Source organism: Episyrphus balteatus (genome assembly GCF_945859705.1).
Source record: "Episyrphus balteatus chromosome X unlocalized genomic scaffold, idEpiBalt1.1 SUPER_X_unloc_1, whole genome shotgun sequence".
NCBI lineage: Eukaryota > Metazoa > Arthropoda > Insecta > Diptera > Syrphidae > Episyrphus > Episyrphus balteatus.
Window position 1 is genome coordinate 475,001 of NW_026605125.1, and position 10,000 is coordinate 485,000.

Genomic DNA, 10,000 nt, shown 5'->3' on the forward strand with positions numbered 1-10,000 from the left:
AAAAAAATACTTTAAGTAAAGTAATGTCGAAAAAAAAATAATAAATATTAATTTCCAATTGGGATTATTTGTTGAACATAAAAATGTTCATAAAGAAAAATTATTAAAAAGAATTATTAATTCTATATCATAAATAAATGGTTTATTTTATAAAAATATTCCAAAAACACTTCAATATATTGAAGTAAAAGAAAATATTAGAAATTTGAAAATAATCATTGATATGTATTTGTGAAAGGTGCTACACTAAAATTTAACAATATCAGAGTTCACCATACGGTAGGAGTTCTCTTTGTTAAAATAAAAATAGTTGTTATATGAAACCTTTGTGAAATGCATTTTCCCTCATTTTCCAGATAAAAGTAAAAATACAAAATACCCATACAAAATACATACAAATAAATAAAAATAAAAATAAATTTACCAAAAAATATATACAAATAAAAATTGTGTTGGTAAAAAAAATAAAATAATAATTATCCCTATTAGGGAGGATATAAAACAAAAAGTATGTATAAATATAAATAAATAAATAAAAAAAAATAAAAACTTTATCATTGGATTATTGAGAGGAGATTGATGTTATTTTTCAAAATTTCAAATAATATTAAAAATAAAATATTATAACTTAGAAAAACAAAATAAAAAGAAATATTCTAAGTGGAAAAAGACTTAGAAAAAATTTACAAAAAATAATTCCAAAGACTTGCAAAAAATTTACATCCAAAATAAGTCTACAAAAAATATTATTTTTCAAGTCCTTACTTCCATTCGGAGACTTTAAAATGTCTGTAAAAAAAGTTCAACCACATTTTGATAGATAGTAGGTTTTTTAAATTATTTTTCGTGATACTCTGAATCAGTGATATTATTGAAGTAGAAAAAAAACACACTTCCATACATTCGGGACATGGAAAATCCATGAAAAAACTTCACTCAAGTCTATTTTATTAACAAACTTTTCAACATCAAATTCAATTCAAAATTTATATCAACAAAAATATAAAAAAATAAAAAATATAAAAAGTCCAAAAAAATTTTCAACATTCAAAATTGACTTTTACCAACCTAGTAAAACTCGACCGCAATCAAGTGCATTTTTGGGCCATTTTTCCGATTTATTTTTTTCCAAAAATTTTATGTCCAAAATTTTTCTAAGTCGAAAAAAATTTTCAACATTGAAAATTGAGTTTTACCACCCTAGTAAAACTCGATCGCAACCAAGTGCGTTTTTGGGCCATTTACTCAGTCGATTTAGTTGTTCTGAATAACATATATTATATAAAAAAGTCGAAAAAAATTTTCAACATTGAAAATTGACTTTTACCACCCTAGTAAAACTCGACCGCAACCAAGTGCGTTTTTGGGCCATTTTTCCGATTTATTAAGTAGAAAATTTTTTTCCAAAAATTTTATGTCCAAAATTTTTCTAAGTCGAACACTTGGTTGCAAGTGGTTTTTCCTACCCTAGTAAAACTCGACCGCAACCAAGTGCGTTTTTGGGCCTTTTTTCGGATTTCTGGAAAAAGTTGACTTTTTCCCATACAAAAATTTTCAAAAATTGCACTAAGTCCCAAAAAAAGGGTCAACTTTTTTTGTGAAAATTCGCCGAACCGAATGTATCCAAGTATGTTTCAAATCTATTTTACGGAATCGAGCATTTTCGATCCAAAAAGAGGAAAATATGAAGTTATTAGTTTGGTCATGTTATTTACCTCCACTTTGTTGTGAAAAAAACTCAAACTACCAAAGGGGGCGCATATTTTGATGTTAAGGAAACATGTATGTAAACCTCTTTCGATGTGGCTTTTTAAGTTGCAACGAATTAACTTACTGGTAATGTGGTATCATGATTGGGCGGGGACTCGCACCTCGTTTTCACCAAAAGTGGTACCACGGCGTTGTGGCTAAGAACACTGGCTTTGTGGCAAAGATGTCAAAAAAAAATACTTTAAGTAAAGTAATGTCGAAAAAAAAATAATAAATATTAATTTCCAATTGGGATTATTTGTTGAACATAAAAATGTTCATAAAGAAAAATTATTAAAAAGAATTATTAATTCTATATCATAAATAAATGGTTTATTTTATAAAAATATTCCAAAAACACTTCAATATATTGAAGTAAAAGAAAATATTAGAAATTTGAAAATAATCATTGATATGTATTTGTGAAAGGTGCTACACTAAAATTTAACAATATCAGAGTTCACCATACGGTAGGAGTTCTCTTTGTTAAAATAAAAATAGTTGTTATATGAAACCTTTGTGAAATGCATTTTCCCTCATTTTCCAGATAAAAGTAAAAATACAAAATACCCATACAAAATACATACAAATAAATAAAAATAAAAATAAATTTACCAAAAAATATATACAAATAAAAATTGTGTTGGTAAAAAAAATAAAATAATAATTATCCCTATTAGGGAGGATATAAAACAAAAAGTATGTATAAATATAAATAAATAAATAAAAAAAAATAAAAACTTTATCATTGGATTATTGAGAGGAGATTGATGTTATTTTTCAAAATTTCAAATAATATTAAAAATAAAATATTATAACTTAGAAAAACAAAATAAAAAGAAATATTCTAAGTGGAAAAAGACTTAGAAAAAATTTACAAAAAATAATTCCAAAGACTTGCAAAAAATTTACATCCAAAATAAGTCTACAAAAAATATTATTTTTCAAGTCCTTACTTCCATTCGGAGACTTTAAAATGTCTGTAAAAAAAGTTCAACCACATTTTGATAGATAGTAGGTTTTTTAAATTATTTTTCGTGATACTCTGAATCAGTGATATTATTGAAGTAGAAAAAAAACACACTTCCATACATTCGGGACATGGAAAATCCATGAAAAAACTTCACTCAAGTCTATTTTATTAACAAACTTTTCAACATCAAATTCAATTCAAAATTTATATCAACAAAAATATAAAAAAATAAAAAATATAAAAAGTCCAAAAAAATTTTCAACATTCAAAATTGACTTTTACCAACCTAGTAAAACTCGACCGCAATCAAGTGCATTTTTGGGCCATTTTTCCGATTTATTTTTTTCCAAAAATTTTATGTCCAAAATTTTTCTAAGTCGAAAAAAATTTTCAACATTGAAAATTGAGTTTTACCACCCTAGTAAAACTCGATCGCAACCAAGTGCGTTTTTGGGCCATTTACTCAGTCGATTTAGTTGTTCTGAATAACATATATTATATAAAAAAGTCGAAAAAAATTTTCAACATTGAAAATTGACTTTTACCACCCTAGTAAAACTCGACCGCAACCAAGTGCGTTTTTGGGCCATTTTTCCGATTTATTAAGTAGAAAATTTTTTTCCAAAAATTTTATGTCCAAAATTTTTCTAAGTCGAACACTTGGTTACAAGTGGTTTTTCCTACCCTAGTAAAACTCGACCGCAACCAAGTGCGTTTTTGGGCCTTTTTTCGGATTTCTGGAAAAAGTTGACTTTTTCCCATACAAAATTTTTCAAAAATTGCACTAAGTCCCAAAAAAAGGGTCAACTTTTTTTGTGAAAATTCGCCGAACCGAATGTATCCAAGTATGTTTCAAATCTATTTTACGGAATCGAGCATTTTCGATCCAAAAAGAGGAAAATATGAAGTTATTAGTTTGGTCATGTTATTTACCTCCACTTTGTTGTGAAAAAAACTCAAACTACCAAAGGGGGCGCATATTTTGATGTTAAGGAAACATGTATGTAAACCTCTTTCGATGTGGCTTTTTAAGTTGCAACGAATTAACTTACTGGTAATGTGGTATCATGATTGGGCGGGGACTCGCACCTCGTTTTCACCAAAAGTGGTACCACGGCGTTGTGGCGGAGAACACTGGCTTTGTGGCGAAGATGTCAAAAAAAAAATACTTTAAGTAAAGTAATGTCGAAAAAAAAAATAATAAATATTAATTTCCAATTGGGATTATTTGTTGAACATAAAAATGTTCATAAAGAAAAATTATTAAAAAGAATTATTAATTCTATATCATAAATAAATGGTTTATTTTATAAAAATATTCCAAAAACACTTCAATATATTGAAGTAAAAGAAAATATTAGAAATTTGAAAATAATCATTGATATGTATTTGTGAAAGGTGCTACACTAAAATTTAACAATATCAGAGTTCACCATACGGTAGGAGTTCTCTTTGTTAAAATAAAAATAGTTGTTATATGAAACCTTTGTGAAATGCATTTTCCCTCATTTTCCAGATAAAAGTAAAAATACAAAATACCCATACAAAATACATACAAATAAATAAAAATAAAAATAAATTTACCAAAAAATATATACAAATAAAAATTGTGTTGGTAAAAAAAATAAAATAATAATTATCCCTATTAGGGAGGATATAAAACAAAAAGTATGTATAAATATAAATAAATAAATAAAAAAAAATAAAAACTTTATCATTGGATTATTGAGAGGAGATTGATGTTATTTTTCAAAATTTCAAATAATATTAAAAATAAAATATTATAACATTATTCTGGTTGATCCTGCCAGTAGTTATATGCTTGTCTCAAAGATTAAGCCATGCATGTCTAAGTACACACGAATTAAAAGTGAAACCGCAAAAGGCTCATTATATCAGTTATGGTTTATTAGATCGTTAACAGTTACTTGGATAACTGTGGTAATTCTAGAGCTAATACATGCAATATAAACACGGACCTTTTGGAACGTGTGCTTTTATTAGGCTAAAACCAAGCGATTTCTTCGGAAATCGTTATAATGGTTGAACTCTAGATAATTTGCCGATCGTATGGTCTAGTACCGACGACAGATCTTTCAAATGTCTGCCCTATCAACTATTGATGGTAGTATCTAGGACTACCATGGTTGCTACGGGTAACGGGGAATCAGGGTTCGATTCCGGAGAGGGAGCCTGAGAAACGGCTACCACATCTAAGGAAGGCAGCAGGCGCGTAAATTACCCACTCCCAGTTCGGGGAGGTAGTGACGAAAAATAACAATACAGGACTCATATCCGAGGCCCTGTAATTGGAATGAGTACACTTTAAATCCTTTAACAAGGACCAATTGGAGGGCAAGTCTGGTGCCAGCAGCCGCGGTAATTCCAGCTCCAATAGCGTATATTAAAGTTGTTGCGGTTAAAACGTTCGTAGTTGAATTTGTGCTTCATACGGGTAGTACAACTACAATTGTGGATTGTACATTACCTTATGTATGCAAGCGTATTATCGGTGGAGTTCTTATACATTTATGATACTTATGTCCCATTATGTATTCCTCCTATTAAAACCTGCTTCAGTGCTCTTCATCGAGTGCTGTTGTGGGCCGTTACAATTACTTTGAACAAATTAGAGTGCTTAAAGCAGGCTCCAAATGCCTGAATATTTTGTGCATGGAATAATGAAATAAGACTTCTGATCTACTTTCATTGGTTTTTAGATCAAGAGGTAATGATTAATAGAAGCAGATTGGGGGCATTAGTATTACGACGCGAGAGGTGAAATTCTTGGACCGTCGTAAGACTAACTTAAGCGAAAGCATTTGCCAAAGATGTTTTCATTAATCAAGAACGAAAGTTAGAGGTTCGAAGGCGATCAGATACCGCCCTAGTTCTAACCATAAACGATGCCAGCTAGCAATTGGGTGTAGCTACTTCTATGGCTCTCTCAGTCGCTTCCCGGGAAACCAAAGCTTTTGGGCTCCGGGGGAAGTATGGTTGCAAAGCTGAAACTTAAAGGAATTGACGGAAGGGCACCACCAGGAGTGGAGCCTGCGGCTTAATTTGACTCAACACGGGAAAACTTACCAGGTCCGAACATAAGCGTGTAAGACAGATTGATAGCTCTTTCTCGAATCTATGGGTGGTGGTGCCTGGCCGTTCTTAGTTCGTGGAGTGATTTGTCTGGTTAATTCCGATAACGAACGAGACTCAAATATATTAAATAGATGCTTTCAGGATTATGATGTTGAAGCTTTCATAGCCTTCATTCATGAATATAGTAAAATATAATTGTGTTTGAATGTGTTTATGTTAGTGGAGTCGTACCTGTTTGTTTGTCCCATTATAAGGACACTAGCTTCTTAAATGGACAAATTGCGTCTAGCAATAATGAGATTGAGCAATAACAGGTCTGGAATGCCCTTAGATGTCCTGGGCTGCACGCGCGCTACAATGAAAGTATCAACGTGTATTTCCTAGACCGAGAGGTCCGGGTAAACCGCTGAACCACTTTCATGCTTGGGATTGTGAACTGAAACTGTTCACATGAACTTGGAATTCCTAGTAAGTGCGAGTCATTAACTCGTATTGATTAAGTCCCTGCCCTTTGTACACACCGCCCGTCGCTACTACCGATTGAATTATTTAGTGAGGTCTCCGGACGTGATCACTGTGACGCTAACGTGTTACGGTTGTTTCGCAGAAGTTGACCAAACTTGATGGTTTAGAGGAAGTAAAAGTCGTAACAAGGTTTCCGTAGGTGAACCTGCGGAAGGATCATTAACGTGATTTTTCCAATAAAATAAAATTTATATATATTTAATATATATAAAAAAGAAAAATAAAATATAAAAATAAAAATGTACAATTATGGTACAAAATGTATAAAATATACAATAAATATATAAACAAATACAAAAAAGAATACTTCAAAAGAAGTAAAAATACAAATACAAATTAGACTGGGTGTGTTACTATAAGTAATGCATTCAGTCTTTTTTTTTCAAAAAAAATTAAGAACAAAGTATTTAAACGGTAGCCAATTGTCATCGTCATCGAAATAGTGACGCTTATGAAAATATATATATGAATAAACAAACTTGCTATAGCAAAAGTCGAACAACAAAGGTGTCGTACCCTTCGGGGTAATATCCTCCTGGGTGTAAAAACCCGCCCTTCGGCGTGGCGTGTATACGTTGCGACGAATTAACCCCTAAAGGTGTCGTACTTGGACAATATCCCGGTACTATCCGGCTAAAACGCATAGCATAAGTTGTAACGATATATATATAATAAAAAAAAAACAAATACAAAATAGACTGGGTGTGTTACTATAAGTAATGCATTCAGTCTTTTTTTTTCAAAAAAAAATATGAACAAAATATTTAAATGGTAGCCAAATGGTGTCGTCATCTAAATAGTGACGTTTTTAGCCAATATACAAAAACAAATTAGACTGGGTGTGTTACTATATGTAATGCATTCAGTCTTTTTTTTTCAAAAAAAAATATGAACAAAATATTTAAATCGTAGCCAAATGGTGTTGTCATCTAAATAGTGACGTTATAACCAAAATACAAAAACAAATTAGACTGGGTGTGTTACTATAAGTAATGCATTCGGTCTTTTTTTTTCAAAAAAAAATATGAACAAAATATTTAAATGGTAGCCAATTGTCATCGTCATCGAAATAGTGACGCTTATGAAAATATATATATGCATAAACAAACTTGCTATAGCAAAAGTCGAAAAAACAAAGGTGTCGTACCCTTCGGGGTAATATCCTCCTGGGTGTAAAAACCCGCCCTTCGGCGTGGCGTGTATACGTTGCGACGAATTAACCCCTAAAGGTGTCGTACTTGGACAATATCCCGGTACTATCCGGCTAAAACGCATAGCATAAGTTGTAACGATATATATATATAAAAATAAAAATGTATAAAAATGTTGTACTTAGATTTCTTTAAAAGAAATTTATAAGTTAACGATTCTTTGGAATTGGACATTCGCAACATAAAAAAAATACATAAAATATAAAAAGAAATAAATTTTTATTTCTTAAAAAAAAAAATTGACTAAATATAAAATAAAAAAATAATAATACTCTAAGCGGTGGATCACTTGGCTCATGGGTCGATGAAGAACGCAGCAAACTGTGCGTCATCGTGTGAACTGCAGGACACATGAACATCGACATTTTGAACGCATATAGCAGTCCATGCTGTTATGTACTTTAATTAATTTTGAAGTGCTGCTTGGACTACATATGGTTGAGGGTTGTGATACTATGCTAAATAAGCTGCTTTTGATTTATCAAATGCGCATGTTATATTATTGGATTTGTAAAAATTCATAATATTAAAATATAATATATACCTCAAAATAATATCGAGCGACAGTAAGTTCGTTTTATCTATTTTTTAGAGGATGTTAGTATATAAAAATTTCTAACATTGCAGATCGTTGTCATAATATAATTTGGCAATTGAGGCATTCTACTTGAATTGATAAAATGGCTGAAATGATCGATATATAAAAAATATTTTGAATTGAGTATATAAAATTATTAAGCAAATAAAAAGTGTTAAGCAACCTCAACTCATATGAGATAACTCCCCGAATTTAAGCATATTAATGAGGGAAGGAAAAGAAACTAACAAGGATTTTCTTAGTAGCGGCGAGCGAAAAGAAATCAGTTCAGCACTAAGCCATTTTGTCTTTATGGCAAATATGGGATGCAGTGTATGGAACATCTATAATCTAGTATGAGAAATTAACGATTTAAGTCCTTCTTAAATGAGGCCATTTACCCATAGAGGGTGCCAGGCCCGTATAACGTTAATGATTACTAGAAGGTGTTTCCAAAGAGTCGTGTTGCTTGATAGTGCAGCACTAAGTGGGTGGTAAACTCCATCTAAAACTAAATATAACCATGAGACCGATAGTAAACAAGTACCGTGAGGGAAAGTTGAAAAGAACTCTGAATAGAGAGTTAAATAGTACGTGAAACTGCTTAGAGGTTAAGCCCGATGAACCTGAATATCCATTATGGAAAATTCAATACTAATATAAAAATATATAAAAAATATTTTAACAATAGTGTGCAATTTTTCCATATAAGGACATTGTAATCTGTTAATGTAATAAATATTTATCATAAGATCCATTACTTAAGTTTATTCAAATTGTTTATCTTCGGATTTTCAACATAAAATAAATGTTTTGGATTTGATAAATCATTGACAGATATAATTATATATTGTGCTTAAATTTTTCGGAATTTTACAATGGTAAATAGATCTATTGATTTGTTTATTTATATTGTATGCACTTTTATGATTAACAATGCGATAGATTCAGGATACCTTCGGGACCCGTCTTGAAACACGGACCAAGGAGTCTAACATATGTGCAAGTCATTGGGTATTTTTAATAAAACCCAATGGCATAATTAACTTAACTTAATTTAATGTGATTAGTTTATAATTTGTTATGAATTATTTATTCAATCCCGGGGCGTTCTATACAGTTATGCATAATGATATTTATATTATTTATGCCTCTAACTAGAGCGTACCTTGAGCATATATGCTGTGACCCGAAAGATGGTGAACTATACTTGATCAGGTTGAAGTCAGGGGAAACCCTGATGGAAGACCGAAACAGTTCTGACGTGCAAATCGATTGTCAGAATTGAGTATAGGGGCGAAAGACTAATCGAACCATCTAGTAGCTGGTTCCCTCCGAAGTTTCCCTCAGGATAGCTGGTGCAATTAAAAATTATATAAAATAATCTTATCTGGTAAAGCGAATGATTAGAGGCCTTAGGGTCGAAACGATCTTAACCTATTCTCAAACTTTAAATGGGTAAGAACCTAGCCTTTCTTGATATGAAGGTTTTGGTTGTGATATATTGTGCCCAGTGGGCCACTTTTGGTAAGCAGAACTGGCGCTGTGGGATGAACCAAACATAATGTTAAGGTGCCAAAATTAACAACTCATGCAGATACCATGAAAGGCGTTGGTTGCTTAAAACAGCAGGACGGTGGCCATGGAAGTCGGAATCCGCTAAGGAGTGTGTAACAACTCACCTGCAGAAGCAACTAGCCCTTAAAATGGATGGCGCTTAAGTTGTATACCTATACATTATCGCTAAAGTAGATGGTTTATTTTCGATCTGATTGAATTTAAATTTTGAAACTTTAGTGAGTAGGAGGGTACAATGGTGTGCTTAGAAGTGTTTGGCGTAAGCCTGCATGGAGCCGCTATTGGTACAGA

At 31.4% G+C, this 10,000-nt stretch overlaps 3 non-coding genes across 3 annotated transcripts in view; all 3 read left to right on the forward strand.

Moving 5' to 3' along the window:
* The first annotated feature begins 4,513 nt into the window (after positions 1–4,513).
* Positions 4,514–6,505, forward strand: LOC129920777 (small subunit ribosomal RNA). Its single transcript, XR_008773332.1, has one exon. It is a non-coding gene; the product is annotated as a small subunit ribosomal RNA (ribosomal RNA).
* Positions 6,506–7,823: 1,318 nt separating this feature from the next.
* On the forward strand, positions 7,824–8,002 carry LOC129920850 (5.8S ribosomal RNA). Its single transcript, XR_008773386.1, has one exon. It is a non-coding gene; the product is annotated as a 5.8S ribosomal RNA (ribosomal RNA).
* Positions 8,003–8,311: 309 nt separating this feature from the next.
* Positions 8,312–10,000, forward strand: part of LOC129920800 (large subunit ribosomal RNA) — a 4,149-nt gene continuing 2,460 nt past the window's right edge. The window contains exon 1 of the ribosomal RNA XR_008773355.1: positions 8,312–10,000. This exon is cut by the window's right edge and continues 2,460 nt beyond it. This is a non-coding gene — a ribosomal RNA (large subunit ribosomal RNA).